We start from the raw sequence: 20,486 nt of genomic DNA on the forward strand, positions 1-20,486 counted from the left end.
AGATTGCCTTTTTAAAGCTTATTAAAATCAGCATGTTACATGCCTGTCTCTGAATTAGCTCTCTGCACACTTGATTGCCATCATTAAAACTCATTGTTTGGGTGTTGCTCTGTGATGGTTCAGACCCTTCCTCAAAGCCAATTCTTAGTAGTTATTAACTTGAAATCTCTTTCCATTGAAACTTAAAAAAAAAAAAAAAAGAAAAAAATATTCATTCTAGCCTGTGGAAGAGACAGTCACCAAAACGTGAAATAGCACAGCGAGACAGCAACATTAAACCAGGAAAAGACCAACAGGTAAAATAACAACTATAATAACATCTAAAAAAACACTCAGAAAAAAAAAAATCACAACAACACAGAAGCAGTCCATTGATTATATTTCATGAATGCCTTAAAACAAATGTTTAAACAGTTTTCTGAAACAGTGCAGAAAACCTGGGCATGCTCCATTGGGCTGCAATGACAATGGTCTATTGCAATGTAAAACACGCTGGAGGATAAAAAAGGTGCTTTTTGTTACCATTTTATCAAAGCTGTTCATCTTCGAACTGCAGGCAGCATTTTGCTGGAATTGCAGATATTTCTCTGTCCAGGCTCCTTTGTTTGTGCATCTCATTTGCATATATTTATCTCCAGCTGAGGGTGCTTTCTGCTCATTAAGGCCTCCCTTCACATTATTTCATAAGCCAGCTGCTAAGAGGGATTTCACCTGTGGTGACTGAGAAAAGAAGGGTGAAAAACTAAATTCTTCATAAAAAAAGGAAATCTTCTGAGTCTCTTCCCCTATAAATGGGCACCATTTGTGTTAAACAGCCTCTTGTCATGATAGATGCCTCCAGAGGTCAGGGGTTAAAGTTGATTTGAAGGTCAGCAGTAAAACAACAGACAAACCAGACGCCAAACTGGTTCCTTAGCTGTCGGTGGGAGCTGTGGTACAAACAGGTCTTGAACCTTTTTCAACCTCTAATAAAACAGGGGATGAATCTGAAGTGGATCAACCAGGCCCCTGAGGCAGCAGCACAGAAAAACACAAATAATATCAATATCAGGCAGCCACAGGAAACAATGGGGCATTTCTCCGTGCTACATGCATGCTGCTATTGTTTCAAGGGCTAGGGAATTAATTCCACTTATTTATTTAAGGCGTGTCAACTCACTGCCTAAACCTGTTTCAGTGTCAAGATGAATAAAACTTTTATGGCTCATAAAATAGAGCCATTCATCTCAATGTTCTTTGTGGTGCGTGTATTTTTTTTCTTTTTTTTTTTTTTCTGGCATACTGAGCTAGGCCTCTGCTCCTAAATGGTTACATCTGAACCCACTGTTGCTATGATCCGCACCATATTAGAGAAAAAAATTATTTCACCGGCAAATGGATCTCAACAGAAATGACATAGGAAAGCATTTTAGCTGCAATGTAATAGTCCCCAAATTCCTTCTAAATACTCCTCATGCGGTTGCATCTGTTTTAAGCATGCATTATTTATACAGCAGAAGTTTTGTTATTTTAGAGCAAAGCAAATTTCAAAAATGATAGAAATGAAAATATGAGTTTCCTAGAATATTATCTATTTCATTTTACTTTAGAAACGCAACCTTGTTAGGGTAGCCCTTTCGCACACGTCATTTTTTGCCCAAGTTTTCACAGTTATACAGTCAGCTTGCTCTGATGTGATAATCAACTACCTTCTTTAGCTCCACTGATCTAAATTTTAGGTTTAATTTTAAACATAAGGTGGCAAACATGAATGGGAAAGAAAATACACTTAAGTACATTTTGTATTATGAAGTTTTTTAAAGTTTAGTTGCAGAATTAATTTTACTTTTGATTTCTTGCTAGTGATTTTAATAATATACTGCTTATAAACAAGTTAACACTTATGAAGTGCCGCACACAGTGCTAAGCACATTCATTTTCTCATGCAATTATTAGTGATGCTTCAACCCAAGTTACAAAAACCTATGTAGAATGGGATGTAATAATAACATTCTTCATTACCTAGAACATATCTTAGTTAAAACAAAAAGTTCCCATCAAACAAATATCACCAATATAGCAGATGCTTTAACAGGTAACATCACGAGGACGTGATTGCTTTATATTAAAATGAGCTCAAGGAAAGAATTTGATACTTCACTAATTCTCCAATCACAGCGTACATCATGTACATCGCAGCTCTTTTTGCCCTATTGCAATGTAAATTGATTCATGGAGGACTCACTCACTGAGGTGTCTGGTTGCTTTGCTTTTCAGAGTTCTGCAATGAATAGTGTAGCTTTTACTCGTGATGCTAGATTATTTCTAATTTAGTCAGTTGGTATGTCAGACTTTCCTCCACAAACTCAAGTTTTTCCAGCAAGTAGATTATTTGAGAACGCCTCAAACAGGAGTTGTGTTTTCACATTTTGCCAGTGCACACAGATGCGGCCCTGGGGAAGAGGGGTTCAGTTTATGGGTGTCAACTGCTGCTCAAGACTGAATTACTGTTTACTTTCCATTTGATCTGGTGCATGTGCCAATCTCTTTGCCTAGGGGTGGCCCATTTACCAAGCAGTCCTGTTTGAAAATGGAATTGCTTTCAAGTGGGCCACCAGGCCCTGAGAAAAATATTTCAGCTCAAAATTGATTGGGATTTAGTAATCTGTGGCAATGTGTTCTTATTTAAGTATGGAGCAGGAGATATTTTTTCTTCTATAACCAATTACAGTTTAAAAAATGCAAGACGCCTTGCTTCACACAAGGAGCTCAACTTGTGGTTGAAGACATTTCCCAACTTATTAAATGTTGTTTATATCCTCATCTTTATAAACCCTCTGCCTTCCCAAAGCATTTTATAGCTCCCTCTGTATCTGACTTATCAATTTTCTCTTGGGCCTTCCACATTAAATGTAACCTCATTCCCACCCCCAAACCTAGAACCTCTAAGTAACTGGGCTAAAGCAAAAACACCGTTTACTCCCTGCCAAGTCTGCACCCAAGTCTCTCATTTTTCTTTTACTCTAATCTAATCACTGATTCTTAAACTTGGCCAAATAGCTAAAATTTTAAGTGCTAGCAGAGCCTTTTACCTCCCCCTCATATCTGTCTCTGTTTATGGAATGGGCCCAGTTTCCTCCTCTTCTCCTTCAGCCCGGGGTCTTCAGGTCAGAACACTGTAAATACACACAGCACTGGCCCAACCCATAAATCTGAGCAAAGGGCAGGCTTATATATTCAGATAAGCGCAGTGGGGGTGGGAGCATGGAAGGATGGAGAATCAGCAGAATCTGACGCTCCACAGCCGTGTTCAGAAAAAGAGAACAAAAATGGCCAAGAGCCTTTAATGGGGAAGGAAAAAAGATTTTAGTCTTGAAACATCCTAATTTCTAATGGACGAGGTTGGTACTACTTCCTCTTCATTTTTCTTTTTCTTTCTTTTTTTTTCTTTTCACTTTTTCCACATTGCTTATACTCACATCCTTACTGACCGTATTGTCTTGCAGGCAATCAAATTAAACAATAAATTTCATTTATTTGCAATGTCTTTTTTTACTCTTAAATGCATTTGTTTGTGTTTTGAACTTTGTGTATGTGGTGTGTATGTGTGTGTGTGTGTGTGTGTGCCTGTGATGTGATATGAATTGGAGTCATTTTACCAGAAATTCTTCTGTACTGCAGTTTTTCAAACCCAAGGTCTTTGACTAAATAACCATGTTGTTAGTTACCACATTGAATCCCAAAGAAAAATATGTCTGAAAGAGTTGGGAGTGACCAAGTGAAAAATACATGGTTCTATATCTTTCAGCCTTCAAGGCTTCTCCATTATTCCCAAGTCCAAGTCTTTTCTGTAGGATTTTTAGATCTCAAAATTATCTGTGACTCCTGAAAGACCATGCCTCTTTGGAGATGTCCCCTTGTGAACACGGATATTGTCACAATGGAAGAACCTGAGCAAGGTGACCATGGCTGGGACATACTTTCTATCACTCCTCTGTCCTGATTCTTCTTTAGATGCAAATACGTCACCCCACAAATTTGCCTTAGTCATTTACGATGCTAGGAGCATGTGGCACTTGATATATTTTGAATCAATGTTTTATATTTCATTATATATACATGTATGTAATTTTTATCTGATTTCTTTAGGTTTTTCTTTTGGCTAATAGAAAACTGATTTTTTTTTTTTTAAAAAAAGGCCAGTTCATGTTCCTCAAAAGAACTTCTTTTCTTGAGTTGAAAAATTATTGAAAATTCCATGTAGGTAAGAGAATTTAATGGGAAATAATTGCCAAGACAGTAATTGGGCTGGCAGCCCACAGCATTTTATATACTCTAGCCTCACCTTGGACAAATTTTTTAAATGGTCATAACAATAATAATAATTATTACTATTTATTGAGCACTTATTTTTGGAAAGCAATGTATTAGGTGATATATACATATCCATATACATATATATAGATATGTATATATATGTATATATACACATGTATGTATATATATAAATTTTAATCTTTACAACAGTGTGGCAAATGAAGTGTTATGGTCTCCATTTATAAGTGAAATACTCTGGTTTAAAAGTGAAGAAACTTAGCCTAGAACAAACATGTAAGTCCAGAATTTGCACATGAGTCTGGCCCTAGAGTTTTCTCTTCTTAGCTGCCTTTTATGGCCTCAAGTTCTACGTTCAGGAGGAGGGTCTGGGGTGGAACAGTGTCTATTTCGTGGTGGTATTCCATGTCTGGGCTGATTTTCTCCAGCCCACCCGCCCCTCCTCTCTTGAAGCCTAGTCGTGGCATTGTCGGAGGCTCCCTGGAGTCTTGGCCTGGCTCGCATAGGCCTCCTGGCCCACATGTCTAAGACTGGACTCCTTGATTTCTCACCCAATCTGTTTCTCCTCTGTGGTCCACATAGTGTTTCACGTAGTGTTTCCTGGGAGCACGCTCTACTCCAGTCTGTAGTTCAAGCTAAAGGCTTTCCAGCTGCCTCGACTCTCTCCTGTGTCACTCACCATCAGCCAGCCTGGCCGTGTAGTGACATGTGCAGGGGGGCATTACAGTTCCCCTACCTGGATTTGAATCCTGGCTCCCCTGGCTATGAGCTGTGTGTGGCATCAGAGAAGTTACTTTACTCCTCTGTGCCTTGATTTTCTCGTATGGAAAATGAGGTCTGAAATACCACTTTATCAGGTAGCCTAGTTCAGATTTTTGATATTGCTTAACTGAACTGTTACAATAGCCTTCAGAATGACACCAGATGGCAACTCAAACCCACAGGAATAAATGAAAAGAACCAAAAGTGGTACATAAGAATGTCAACATAACAAATATTAAAAAAAAAAAAGCCTGCAGGTTGGTTTCTCTGTAGCCAGGCTCTCCCTACTGTAACCCAGCCTCCTCACTTCACCAGAGTTACCATTATAAAATAATAAGCAGGATACTCTCCTGCTTAAAACTCTTTAAGACTTCCTGTTGCTCTCAAATCTAACTTTTGAGTCAGGCCAAGGCCTCAGAATGCCCTGCCAAGTGGCTGTTCCAGGCTCATTTTCCACCGTGGCCCCCTAAGCAATTTGCACTCTGGCAGCAAAAAGTTATACCTGTGATATTCTTTTATGCCTTCAGATTTTTGCCCGTGTTGTGCCCTCTACCAGGGATGCCATTCCTTTCTATTTCCATCTCGTGAAGTGCACTTATCTTGCATGGCTCAGTTCAAAAATCACCTATTTTTTTAGGGCAATATAAATTGAATCGGTCACTTGTAGAGCATATCCCTCTGTTTGAGAACCTAACATATTACATGGCCATCAGATGCACTGTAATTATGTGTCTATCCCTAGGCTATGGACTCCTGTGGGCAGACAGTGTGTCTGTTTCAACTTGATGTCTTTTGTTCTAGAGCCTCACATATAGTGGGAGCCCCCAAATTTAGATTAATATAGAAAATACCATTCTCACTCCTAAAAAATGGCTAAAGTAGTGTGAATGAAGTGCCTATAATGCTGTTTACTTGTTGAATTAATTCTTGTTATGTTAGGATGATAAAGACAGTGAACTTGTAGCAAAATTAAATGAAAAACTCAGGTGCAATTATATTGTTCTTCTCCAGGATGAAGCCATAATGTTTTTACCGAGTACACATGTCACATGTTACATTTTTGTGACACCTTAAGACAATCTGCTAATGGAAATTCTTTAGAACATCAGTGAATTCTCTATATTTGATGCGATGTGTCATTAGAAAAGGATCCAGTTTCTGTCTTATCTGTTTTTACTCTAAGCTTGATATTTCATGGGAGGCAGTAAGTATATTAGTGATTATGATCATAGGCTCTGGAGCCAGAATGCCTGGGCACTGCCACTAACAAGTTGTGCAACTGTTGGGAACAATTTCCTTGGGGCCTGTTCTCTCATCTGTAATAGGGCATCATAGTAACGTGTACCACAGGGAGTGGTTGTGAAGATCCAGTGAGTTAAAGCATCTAAGCCCTTAGATAACTGCTTGACTTATAGTAGCTACTGAAGGAATGTGCCCTATTATATGGTTACAAGAGAGGCCCGGGAATCCTGGCACAAAGATGGGGGAGGGAAGGCATTCATCCTCAGGGAACAGTGAAGTGAGATGGAAGAACCTTGAGAGGTTGTGAGAGTTGGCCCATTTACCTGCACAAGGACTAGTTATCCATTCAGACATCAGTCTAACACTTAAGCAACTTAGCATTTCATTTCATCATTTTACACATGGGGCTAAATCTAGGAACAAACTCTAGTTTTAACTTAGCAATTAGGATGATTGGCTCCAGAATTGTCCTACCTGGGTTCGAATCCCAGCTTCATGAAGCACTGGTTGTGGGACCTTGGGTAAGTGTTTTCATTCCTATAATTTTAAGTTTTCTCATCCAGCAAACAAGGAAAAAAGGAATAATTTACCTTCTACCTGTTGTAAGAATTGAATGAAAACAAAATCACTTGACGTGCTTGTCGCCGTGCCTGTCACATGGTGAGTGGTTAGTATGTGCTAACTACTGTTTTCTTGTTGAAAGTGTTATTGGAATATTTTTACTCTATGAGGTACTTTGTTAACATACTTTATTGTGAAATACGTCATACCCATAGAAGAGTGTAAAAAGATTTATGTAGGTTTAAAAAAATGAGGTGGACACCTGTATACTCACAACTGCAGATTAAAAAATAAAACACTACCAGTTCCTTAGAGTCCCTGGCAAGCCTTCCTGAGCACATTCCTATACCTCCCCTCAAGAGGTTACTGCTCTCTCCAACTTCAGATAATCATATAGTTTCTTTACTTCATCATTTTAGTTCTTATAAATGTACCACTTAACACTATGTCACGTGTGTGTGTATATATAGTGAGGGTGCCAAAAAAAATGTATGCATATTTTAAGAAAGGAAAACACTATTAAAATGGTAAACTGAATATATACCGATAACAAAAGATGAATGCAAGTCACATTTGACTTCTGAAGTTACAAGACGTGTTCAAAGTGGTCACCATCAGTGTCCAGACACTTCTGATTACAGCGAACTACTGCTTGAGCAACGTTGACCAGTGTCCACTTGTATCCATTTTTGTGGCACCCCCGGTAGATATCCTGTGTCTTGTTTTTTTGCATTCAACAGATGCAACTGTATTGATGTGCATAGCTCTAGTTCATTCAGTTTGATTTCTGTATAGCATTGTATTATATCAACACACTACAATTTATTTTGTTATATTCTTTTTCTATGATGGGCATCTGGACCATTACTGATTGGTTGCTACTATTACAAACACTACTGCACAGAGCGTTTATGTACATGTACACGTGAAAGACTGGAAGATTCTCCAGGAAGTGAAGCCTAGGAGTGGTGCTGCTCACTTGTAGTTTATGTACATATTCATATTTATTAGGTAATGAATGGTAAACTCTTTTCTAAGTAGCAGCACATGAAGGAGTTTTTGACATACATATTTTGGGTCCTCATAAAAATTACTCTATGGAGTAGTCAGTCTCAGATTTTATAGTTTTAATATAAAATCCAAATGATCCCTTTCTCTTGGTCTTCACACTCTTGGTCTTCATACCATTTCCATTGCATTTTGTGCTTCTACCTTTCATGCTTTATTTACTGCATCTTTTCTTCTAGATTGTCAGCTTCGTGAGTACAGTGGATATGTCTTTCTGACTTACCATCCTTTCCTCAGTCCTTGCAACACAGTAGGCACTTAATAAACACTTGTTGAATGACTAAATTGTTTGGAAAATACAAGGACAAAGGAAGATCCATGAGAAGTAATTGAAGCTTCAGAATTCAGAGGAAAATATCATGGCTTCTAGGTTTATTCGAACCATCTAGTAAGGAATCACATTTTCTTTTCAAAACAAATAACTATTTTGTTTTATCATGTACCAAATACTAGTCACAAATATTTCAGGCAACAGGAAAAAAAATGTTGCCAGATATGGCAAGCCCTGGAAATTTATAATTTGGTGACTTCATAAAGATCTAATCATGCCAACATTACGTTTCCAAGCATTATTTTATGAAGCACTCCATTTATAGGGAATCTCATAGCCAGAATTTATTGTTTGTTTAGATGTTTCCAGTGCCCTCATCACTGAGGTCCCTGGTTGCATGTGTAGTAGATTAAGAGATACAATAAACTGAAAAGACTAGACCAAGCAACACATACTAGATCTAGGCCAAACTAAATAAATATGTATATCTCTAAGTGCTAGAGTTCAACAAGAACAAAAACAAATTCTTGCAGATAAAATAAGTAAAATTTTCATAAGAAAGGTACTTCAGCCTTAATTTGTTCTGAGTTTGTCCAGGTTGTTTAATCTATCAGCTAGTACTCATAATTATTTTATACCTTCCAATTATATTTTGAAAATAGTATGGGCCACAAGGAAGCACAACCAAGAAGTTAAAAGTAAAATTTCCCAAGGTGTGAATTAAGGACAAGGCATGTATTTCCAACTCAGAACAAATGATTCTAAAATCCCATTTGAATCTACTATTAATGAAATCAACAAGTGTGAAGCAGAACTAAATGCAATTCTTCCTAGTGTCAGATTAAAAGCCAAATTTCCTGGGTTGAGTTTCTAGTTGTATGATGGTGGATGAATTGCTCAGTTTCATTGTGCCTTTGTTTTCTCACCTGTAACGTGTGGACAGCGATAGCATCCATCTCATTGGGTTGCTGTTGATGTGTGTTAAGTTCTGGGAACAATGACTGGCACGTGATGAGTGCAATATACATATTAGCTGTAATTATTGTTAAAAAGTGAAACAAAACAACTTTTGTATGGTCTTACCTTTTTACTTGACAACAGATCACCTTTGTCCATCTCTATAGCTTTAGTCTTTCAGTCTTTCACACTCATTTTTAGCTTAGGTTTCTCCTTTCAAATGAGAATGCTTCTCTTGCTTGTTGTTGGCCAATTCTGATCCCTTTTGACTTACCACTTATAAGTTAGAACGCTACAATATGCTCTGTACCCATTTGACCCCCATCACTTCCCACTGCAGCACTAGCTGCACTGTCTTGTACCTGCCTTTTTGTGTTCATGTTGCCGGGTCATCTGCAAGCTTCTGAGGTCAGGGACTGGAGCTTTCATTTTGGCAATTCCTGCACCCAGTACAGATGGAGCCTGTTATGTGGTAACGGGGTCAATAAATATTTATGGAATAAGTAAATGAATAAAGCCTAAAATTGACAAGGGACAATGATAATTAGGGACACCATAAATCTTCATTTTATAGCTGGTGAAACTCTGTTCCCAAAGAATTTAGAGCAAGTAGACCTAAATCAGACAACAAATGTGTGATGGTTTATAAGAATTAGAAAGGGTGAGGTAGGATTCAGAGACTGTTAAACCTAGGAAAGACTTCTTCAATAGATTGGTAATATACCAAAATTATTCAACCTTGAAACTGATGAGTTATAAAATCCTGCTTTTGATGAAAAAGTTCATTAAACTAATGAAAGTTGTAGGAGGAGAACTTGTCTCAAAGTGACTCAGAACGAGACAAGAGTGTGATGGAAACTGGTTGAAATTTTATTATTAATTGCTATTTATTGAACACCTACTATTTATTGGGCATTTTCATTAGATGCTTTAAATTCATAACCTCATTTAATTTCATTCTCTCAACATCTCTATGAAGTAGGTAATATTAGCCCCACTTTGTGAACCCGGAGACTAAGGCTCAGGGAGATTAAACAACATACCTGAGGCACACAGGTTGGAAGAGACAGCACTGAGTGGGTGACTCCAAAGGCCACCAATCAAAGGAGGGGCAGCTTCATTTATTCTGCAGAATCACATCATGGGAGAAAGATTGGCTTCATTCTGAGTGCCCATTTTAAGATGGCCCTAGACATACTAGAGCACATTCTGAGGGGGGAGGCTGATGATTTCGAGGTGACGATCACATCCTTGTGTTCTCAGATTTTTGAATCAACTGAGAAACACATAGAGAAGTCAGACAGAAATCCAAATGTCAGCTTTTTCAGAGGAAACATGAGCTGTGGTTAAATAGACATGCAACTCCCATACCCCCGACCCAAGCACTAAGTGTAGCTGCTAGAACCACAGGCTTTTGAGGGGGTTGAGCCTGCCCAGTGAGTTCACCAGAGGGAGAAAGTCCCACTCGGAAGACAAGCAGGTTTGAGGTAGAAGGCCCTGTATGGACTTAGCTACCCAAGTCCAGTGATGTCTCCTGAATTAATCAATCAGGCGAGCCAGTGCGACTCTAAATCTCCTCAGAGAAACAAAACCAGGAAATGAAGCCCTTGTCCTTAACACTGGCCAAAATGCTAACTGACACATAATGGAACCAGTTGGATGAAAGGACTGGTCTGATGGTTAATTTTATGTGTTCACCTGGCTAGGCTGTGGTGCCCAGTTGTTTGGTCAAACACAGTCTAGATGCTGCTCTGAAGGTATTTTTTAGATTAAAATTTAAATCAGTAGACTCTGAATAAAGCAGGTTACCCTCCATAATGTGAGTGGTCCCCATCCAAGCATGTGAAATCCTTAAGAGAAATGACTTAGGTTTTTTGAACAAACTCAGCACTGCAACATGAGCTCTTACCTACATATGTGGAATGCCAGCCTGCCTTACAGCTTTCAGACTTGGAGAGAGAGAGAGAGAGAGAGAGAGAGTTCACACTGTATATATACAGTATACACTATATATATACAGTATACACTGTATACTGTTCACTATGTATATATGTATATATATACATATACATATATATATATATACACATATATATGTATATGTATATATATATATTAGAAAATTGTTCCCAAAGAATTTACAGAGAGCAGACCTCAATCAGACAATAAATGTATGATAGTTTATGGGAATTGGGGGGAGGTTGAGGTGAGATATTCAAAGACCACTGAACCTAGGAAGGATATATATATATATATATATATATATATATATATATATAATATATATATATATATAATGCCAAAAAAAGGCATACACATGACTTGCATTCGTCTTTTGTTATCAGTATATAATGAGTACTACAATTTTAATACAGTTTTTTCCTTTCTTAAAATGTGTATACATTTTTTTGGCAGCTTTGTATATATAACCTTCTGTTGGTTCTGTTTCTCTGAGGAACCCTATTAATACACCAGGGAATGTTGAACCTGCAGCTGAGAAGTTAGGGTGGTGGCCATAAATGCTGTCTTCGCATATCTGGTAGATTCCCATAGGGCAGCGTATTGGGCTTAATCAATGTGTCCCGTAAGTGTGGATGATCTTGAGATGCTCTAAACATATAAAAATTGTTTAAATAGAGCCTGATGGCCCTTGTTAGTGGTGCTATAGAAAAGACGCTCATGCTATGAGAAAGCTGACTCAGATGGCTGCCTGCTAGGGGACTTCAAACTATTTTGAGGGCAGTGACATTATCTTATGCCTCTGTTAAATAATTATTATAATGTGATTTTTTTTCCCACTTTTTGGCATTTGTGAAGTTCTTTCATGTTTATTAATTTATTGGTTTTCCCATAGTGCCTAGCATACAACCATGCAATTACGGAATTGAGTTAAGAGTGTAAGAATGGCAAATAAAGAGCCAAATTTCAACTACAAATTAACCTGTATTTCTTTATTTTCTTCAAAATGCTTTGTCCATGTGTATTTCTTTTTAAAGTACTCATTTTGTGTGACCAGCATATTTGCAATGTCCTATTATTACTTGGTTATTTAATTATAAATTAAAATGCATAACTCACAGGATTTTTGAACCAGAACTAAACAAGAAATTAAAATACAAACAAGAAAATAACCTAATTTGTAAATGACATTTCTCCAAAGTCAATTATCTTATTTTCATAGGAAACACAATTGGAAGGAGGAATCTGTTAAATTCATCCAAAAGAAAAAAAGAGTTATTGGAATATAAAAAGTACTGCCTCTTTAAATGTTAATGAACAACAGCTTTATCGCTTCTAAAGAAGAGGATTTTGTTTTCGGTTTTTCTCTTCCAGTAAAAAATCTCAACTGCCTCCTGCCTGGCAAATGGACATGGGCTTGAACCTGAGATTTGAGACCACATCAACAGCTGCTCTGGAAACTTTTAGGCAATTCTCTCCCCCTTTCCTTTGAGCACGATTATATGCTCTCCCATTTTCTCCTTGAATTATCCTGTCAACATTCTTGGTCTTGCCTGTGTCAATATAGCCATCATGTCACACCCAGCTGCTTAATTTTGCACTGTGAGGAAGAGAAGCGTCTTTTTGGAGCTCTGACACCAGTCTCCTGTTCAGATCACCTTGCAGGGCAGAGAAACAAGAACCTGAGCAGAAGATGTCATAGGAAGGCAGAGGCTGAGGGTATTTACCAGACTTGATATTTCATGTTGAAGATGACTCTAGTAAAGTCTAGGATAGCCCTGAGGTGACAGACACCATCTATTTGGAAGGCGCGTTCAGCCCTGCAACGCTGCAAAGCAGGATCTTGGTGCTGAGCCAAGATTCCCTCATAGTTTTTACAGCACAGGTTTGTCCAAGTGTGATCCCTGGACCTGCACTGCAGCATCAGCATCGTTTGGGAACTTGTCAGAAGTGCAAATGCTCAGGACCCACCCCAGACCGGCTGAATCGGAACCTCTAAGAATGGGGCCCAGCAATCAGTTTAACAAGACTTCAGGGGATTCTGGGGCACACTCCAGTTTGAGAACTCCTGGTTTATAGCACTTCAGTTCCTCACAAATCCAGATATGTGAGCATTTGGGGTTTTTTAAATAAGACGAAAAATCACATGTTCATGGAGTATTTTCTCAGGAAGGCTCTGGTCACATCAAAACATTGTGTGTGTGTGTGTGTGTGTGTGTGTGTGTGTGTGTGGTGTTTGGGGACAGTAGTGATAATCGGTAGGACCAATTCAGAGATCTCTGGGTTCCTGACTGCAGTGACGCAGAAAACAGGGGATGTCTAAGGATTGTCTTCATAGGTTTATAGACCTGCACTCCTCACTCTGGATCCTCAGGGCTTCGTAGAGCAAGGATGGGCCAGCCTAGGCCTTGGCACCATATGGCCTCAGGGTGTCCAGGCTGAGGGCAAGATGGACAGCTGTCCCTGCTTGGTTGGGACTGGGTGGGCTGTACATTCCTGCCCCTCCCATCAGGAAAAAATGGGCTGGGTCTGAAGACCAGAGCAGGAGTCTCAGAACCACCTCCATGGAGCTGTGTGACCTTGGGCAAGTCCTATCCTCTCTGGGCCGCCTGTGAGAGAGTTGTCAGATGAGTAACGTTTTTAGAGAGGGGAACCATGATGGTGCTGACCTCATGGGCCTCCTCACTCCCCTCATTTCCTATTGTGCACTGAGGACTTCAACAGATGGTATCTTTCCACCAGGGATCTCTCCTCCCAGAAAAAAAAAAAAAGTTTATAAAATCAGGGATTTCTAGGTTCACTTCCAGCTCTAAAAATTGACAGTCAGACCTTGGCTCAGTGTCCTAACTTTGAAGCCTTGTGGTGATAGGTTTTATATATTGTTGGGCTGGAGCCCTTCTCTGAAGATTTGTTTTCTGGTGGTGGGCTTAGCAACTCCTTTTTTTTTTTTTCTTCATCTATTTTCTTTTACAAAGAACAAATGCCCCCAAGTACAATTTGCACCGAGATTACTAGACTCTCAACTTAAACATTACCGAAAGCTATAATTTAGAAATTCTTTTATCTATCCCAAGCTAATAGTTTTGCATGTCTTTATATTGTTTTCATCTGTTTCCTCAAGCCCCCTCCCCTTCAGTTATTGTCTCTGGAATATGTACAGGCTTGTTTAATTTTAGTGCTGAATTTGGGATATGGAAAAGATTAGTCTTAATTATACTACTTATTTATTGAAATGTAGTATTTTTATGTGGACCTTCTGTGCTACAGGAGCAGTGTGCACTTCTGTGAGGACGCTGCAGAAGGTTGCTGAGACGAGGATCCTGTCAAATACCATCTGAATCTAAAGAAATACAGGAATGATCTATTTCCAACATCTCCAGACCAAGTTCTCAAATCCTTTCTTCAACATGAAACATTCACCCTATCCTGGTAGCCATCCAGTTCAGTGCTATTTTTCTCCAACTCAGTGAAACCCATTAGGACCCTTCTTCTTCTGCTGCTACCTCTTTGTTGAGGTTCTTACTGAGTTCTTTGAGCACCCTATAACCACTGTTTTGAACTCTGTCTCTGGTTGGTTGCTTGCCTCCATTTCATTTAGTTCTTTTGCTAGGGTTTTCTCCTGTTCTTTCATTTGGGATATATTTTTTCATTTATTTGTTTCCTTATTTTAGTTGCCTCCCTGTGTTTGTTTCTATGTATGAGGTAGATCTTCTATGTCTCCCAGTGTTGGCCAGGTGGCCTTATATAGTAGGTGCCCTGTGGGACCCTGGCACAGTCTCCCTGGTCACCTGCTCTGTGTGCTTCAAGAGTGTCCTTTGTGTGTGTTGTGTGTGCTCTTCTGTTACAGTTGAGACTTTATTGCTACTGGCACATCAGTGGGTGGGATTGACCCCTAGGCTGACTGGCCGTAGGGTTTGGCCATATCCACAGCTTATGAGCTTCTGTATGTGGGGTTCCCCACTGAGTGGGAACCACCCCAGCAGGCTCTGGTGCCTGTTGGACCACCCGATTGAGGGGCTAATTGTGTGATGCTCTGCTGTGGTCTGAAGCCAACCTCCAGGTATGTTGGTTCTGGGGCTTCTTGTGAGGGGCTCCAGTGCTGGCCCAGGTCAACCACTGCCTGTGACCGGACGGGGACTACCTGGTAGAAGCTACAAAGAGATCTGTGGGTTTTCACTACCTGTGCTAAACCTGGAGGCATGTGGGATAGGCCACGCTGTGAACTGAGTATGGCTATCACCAGTACCAGGCCTGGGGTAGCTCTGCCAGAAGCCTGGACACTCCAAGGCCTGATGCCACCTGTCAGCTCCCTTAAAGTTCAGCAGCTGATAAAGCCTCATACAGTATGCAAGTTGGATGAGGCAGGATATTAGGGACCCACTAGAGTGGGAAAATTTGTGGACAGCAAGTTAATGTAGACTCTGGTTTGGTGCCAGTTCTGAGCCTGGAGTGACTCAGCAAAAATCTCAGAGCACACCGAGGCCAGTTGTCGTCTGCCTGGGGCCCGTGGACTCCGATAATCTCCCAAGAAAGAGTGCGTTGCGGGTTTGGCTGGCTGGTCTTGGAGAAAGCCTTTGGCATTGGGGGAGTTCAGTGGGGTGGGGTCCCAGTGAATCAGCAGGGTGGAGCCCTGGAGCTCACCAGACCAATCAGATTCAGATTTAGCCTGTGGGGGCGGGCTCAACATATTAAAGATGGTGCCTGCCTGCTGGCTACATGGGAGAAGGACCCCTCACAGGGAGAATGGGACTGTCCTCGAGCCCTGACCTTGAAGCCACACACGTCAGTCTGCTCCCCGTATGCCTCTGATGCCCCAAAGTCACTGTCCCTCCGCCAGAGCCCAAGGTGAGTGCCTGCATGCAAGTGAGTCTGTGCGCGGACCCTTTAAGAGGATGCCTGGGTTTCCCACAGCCTCCTGTGCCACCCAGGTGGTCAAAATTCCTACTGTTTTTCACAGCCAGAAGTTGTGGAGGCTTTTCTTCCCAGCAACAGTACTCTGGGCTGGAAGCCTGGAGTGGGGTTGAGATCTTTTGCTCCCTCAGCGGGGGTAGGGTTGAGGTATTCCTCCCAATTTTCATCCACCACAAAGAGGTTTGGGACTAGCTCATGACTGCCCTTTTACCAGTCTCAACGTGGCTTCGTCTTTGTATCCTTAGTTATAAAGCTTCTGTGCAGCCAGACTTCAGATGGTTCTCTAGGTTGATTGTTCTATAATTTAGTTGCAATTTTAATATGTTCATGGGAGGAAGCAGGTACAGTGTTTATGTACTTTGTCATCTTGGGTTTCCTTCCCATTAGGCCCCTTCTAAAATAATCACCACAGGGCCTAACAAAGATTTCCCTCTGAGGGAGATTATCTGTATTGAATTGGGTTGAGCTAATGGGGCATCATTTCTCTTGTTGGCCTAGTGATTACAATCCTGTCCCTCAAACTGCACCAGGTCAAACAGCAGCTCAAATGACTTTTTAAAAAGATATAGTGCCAGTAAAAAATAGAAAATAAATCCCTGGTCAAGCGAAACCGAGAAAAAAAATATTCTAGCTCAGTGAATTTCTCACTTTGTCAATAAAATGATCAACCTCAACTTTTTCCATATTTCTTTGTGCCATCTGGCAAGTCAGGAGTTGGAAGTTTGTAGATTTGGATGTTGTCATAGGGCCCAGACACCACATGCTGCTTTGTCATGGGAGCAGGACCAGTTACGTGATTTGTGGGGCTCAGTGCCAAATGAAAATGTGAGTACCCATTGTTAAAAAATTATTTTAGATTTCAAGATGGTGACAGCAGAGCCTTAAAGCCCGCACAGAGCTCTTCAGAGCTTGATGCTCTGTCTAGCTGCACAGTCACGTTTATGAGGGTGGCCCTGGTTCAAAGAGAGAGCCAGTTCAGGATGGGTTCGTTTCCTTCTCTTTGTTTCTTCAGCCCAAGTCACTTAGGTTTGTCTCAGAGGACTGCATTCAATTGTCCCAGCCCAAATAACTGCCTCCTTCCTTTCCACATTTGAGACTATCTCGAAGCAACACGTATATTGTGGTGCCAAGTAGCTTACATTGCCAATGAGTCCTCAAAGTCCTGATGAAAGTCATCAGAGGGGGGACTTGGAGAGACAGCCTCTCGGCTCCCCATCAAGGCTGCTCTGCTCACCCTGAGGTAATCGGTTTGCAGATCTTCAACTCCATCTCCAACTATGGAGTTGTGTCTCCCTTTGAGTCTGACAAAATCCTTTATAATTCCCTTAAATGTTCCAGGCCTTTTTAGCTTTCTCAAATAATTGTTATCAATGCTTGCCAAATGCCTTAGATCTTTCCCTCCTTGTCTTTACTGTAAATACTTTCCTTACTCTTCAGCAGCAGTATTATGGCTATTCATAGTAGCAAAATCTCTACACCTTTCTGGTTTTCTTTATTCCTATGTTCTCAAAAAATTCCAAGTCTCACTCCATTGGTATTTATGTAATTGTTTTAATAAAATGATTTTTTTTTTTAATAAAAGAAGCCCAATACCTATTCTAGTCTCTCCTATAAAAGGTTATCTGCCATCCCCACTCCCAATGGTATTACTGGTTTCCGATCATACAAAAAAGATGCGTTTTTGTTACATTTCAAACAGGGAATCACAGTTGGCCTAATGATAACTTTTCCAAAAATGGGAGCATTTGAAAATTGCTGTCTCTAAACCAAAGTGCTACATACCCTCCAAACTGGAGGTCGTCAGAGGAGAGGTGTGAGAGGCATTTTTATAGAATATTACTGCCAATGGCAGTCACCACTGGGCAATGAAGTTTACAGACATTAGCAAATAGATAGTCTAAAATAATTTTAAAAATCAAGTTCTGGAATTCTGAATTATCTTGCCAAAATAAAATTGGCAGATGCATTGAACTTGCAAATAAAATTCCAGGGTTGTGCGACCACTTGTCTGGGGGTATACTTGGAATTTTCATTTCTTCAAGTGGGGTTCATCTCTCTCTGGGCCTTAGTTCCTCTTGCTGACAGGCTGAGTGTGAGGGTGGCTGCAGTCCCAGGCAGAAGAGTCAGAAGACTTGGGTCGCCTTCTCTACTTTCTTTGCCCATTAATTCCTATGTGACTTTGGCCAGCTGACGTTGATTGCCACATTTTCAAAATGATAACTGTGTCTGTCAAAATGGACCTTTTTTTTTTTCTTTGTAGGGAGGTGAGTTACATGGGTGGAGGAAATATCTGTGAGAGCATTTACAGATATTTGAAAGAAAGTGTTCTTCCTTCAACTGTGATCGCCCCCCTCTAGATCTTCTTATTGGATTTCTCACCACTTCTCTGTTCTTTTGAAGTATCAGACAGTAGGAGTCTCAGCTTTGAATGTGTTCTCAATGTGTAAGCAATTGTGGACTTAGGTTTTGGATCCATGGCTTCTTGGATTGAAAGTTCCCTCGAAGTCTGAGGGTGAGTTCTTTGTCAATTAACCCACCTTGTTTGTGTTGCAGTTCTGTGTTACGCATTCTAGCTCGCACCTTGACTTTTCTTGTTGAGTGTGGTTCTTTTGTTTCTTGAGGTGTTCTAGGGGTGGGCCTCTGTGTGGAAGTGAAAAAGTAGACTGATGGAGTTGAGGCCATTTGTGTTTCATGTAGATCGTTTTCTTATGCTTAACAATTATTATGCAACTTCTATTCTGATAACAACATTGTTATTCTTCCTCTTAATGAAATGATATTGGAAGGAAGTTGCCCTTTCCGCATGGCTGTAAGTTAACAAGCAGCCTTCTATCCTTCTTTTGGTTCCCCCAGAACATCAATGCTCTTCAGAACTCTGCAGATTTCCTTCTGCCAGACTTTCCGTCACTCCCTTATGCGACCAAATACATTTTGCTAACGTGGGGCAGTTTCAGTTTGTCTTGCCAGAAAATAAATCTTTATTTCAAAGCTTCCTAGCTTTTCATCCTTCCCATGTTACTCTAAACACATGTTCACTGGGTTTCCATAAGCTCATCAAATAATTTCTTACAGACTCTTTCCACTTTATAAGAAGGTTCCCTCCTGTCTCCCTTGACATCTCTTTCGTAAGCTCTTTTCCGACATACCCAAATCCTTACTTCCTGGGAGAAAGAATTGTTTAGTGAAAAGAACACAGGAGTTGGAGTTTTTAATGTCAGTATTACCTATTTCTGCAATTCATTGTGAAAAGTGAAGTCATCTCTCAGCCCCAGTTTCAGTGACTGCAAATGGAAATAATACAGGGCACTTTCCCCACAGAGGTATTGGGAGGTTACTTGAGATGATACATGTTAAAGTTGTTTGTGGATATTTTTACTTCAGTATGTTGGTTTTATTCTCATTTTTACTTTGACAGATTTTCCCATTTCATGCAAATAACACGTAGCCTATTTATATTATAGTGTGAATTTAATTATTGACTCACAAAACATGTATTTACTTTCTTCTGACATTAATAGTTGGTACCAAGCCAGGTTTGACCTTTTTTTTTTTTTTTTTTTTTTAACCCAAGGAATTTGGAGTCAGAAATAAAAGGAAAAATTATAAGGGAGAGACTGCAGTATAGTTCAAGTCCTAAAGTATGCTAATTAACACATCTGTTTGCCTTTGGAACATCTGGGGAACCAACTACATATTAATTCTCTTAAAAATGATTTATTTAAACATTTATTGAAGATTCAGGTGTGTGATTTTAATTGCACAATTAATTAATTATTGGTGAGGTCCTTTTATTTTTTCCTAGTAATCAACATAATAAAACACTGTAAATTATGGCAGGAAAGAAAATTAATAAATGTAACTTTAGTTTTCGTTTCTATTCTGAAAGTCTGTTTAAACAATTTATTTTTGATGTTAACTAGGTTTTCCTTCCTTCCTTCCTTCCTTCCTTCCTTCCTTCCTTCCTTCCTTCCTTCCTTCCTTCCTTTGGTTTATATAAACAAAACACAATAATGAGAGCAATGTTATATGGAAGAAGTTAATCTAAAAGTGTGTAAGCTGTGAAAAGATGAAAACAAGGGAATGGATAGCAAAAACTAATCTGAACTATGTCTATAAAGTAACCAGGTAAACAGAAAAAAAAGCTGATAGTGTGTGTGTGTGTGTGTGTGTGTGTGTGTGTGTGTCTTTATCAACAATCTGGCACATTCATGCCCAAAGAAGGGTTCATTCCTTCCAGCATTTTTTTGATAGAATGTGCTTCTGTTAATTATTATTTATCTTTTGAGATTAGCTATTTTATTTTTATTTTTATTAGACTTTGAGTAAGCTTATCAATTTTTAGTTAATAAGATATGAGCTTGATGGTCTTATAATCTGGTCAGTGGTAAATGTTGTCACCCAAAGAGAACCATTGGAAAAATCACATCTCCCCATCTTCCAA

General features: G+C 39.7%; 1 long non-coding RNA gene across 6 annotated transcripts in view; it reads left to right on the top strand.

Annotated features, from left to right (window-relative positions):
• LOC109438339 (uncharacterized) overlaps positions 1 to 19,873 on the top strand; it is a 54,694-nt gene extending 34,821 nt beyond the window's left edge. For 4 of the 6 annotated variants that reach the window (XR_012496391.1, XR_012496390.1, XR_002136368.2 and 1 more), the window contains one exon: positions 12,509 to 14,378. This is a non-coding gene — a long non-coding RNA (uncharacterized LOC109438339). Of the gene's footprint in view, positions 1 to 12,508; positions 14,379 to 14,401 lie in introns of those variants that run through there. The other 2 variants (XR_012496389.1, XR_012496393.1) reach the window with 1 other exon arrangement.
• Positions 19,874 to 20,486: the final 613 nt, after the last annotated feature.

This window comes from Rhinolophus sinicus, linkage group LG05 (genome assembly GCF_036562045.2).
Source record: "Rhinolophus sinicus isolate RSC01 linkage group LG05, ASM3656204v1, whole genome shotgun sequence".
In the NCBI taxonomy this organism is placed as follows: domain Eukaryota; kingdom Metazoa; phylum Chordata; class Mammalia; order Chiroptera; family Rhinolophidae; genus Rhinolophus; species Rhinolophus sinicus.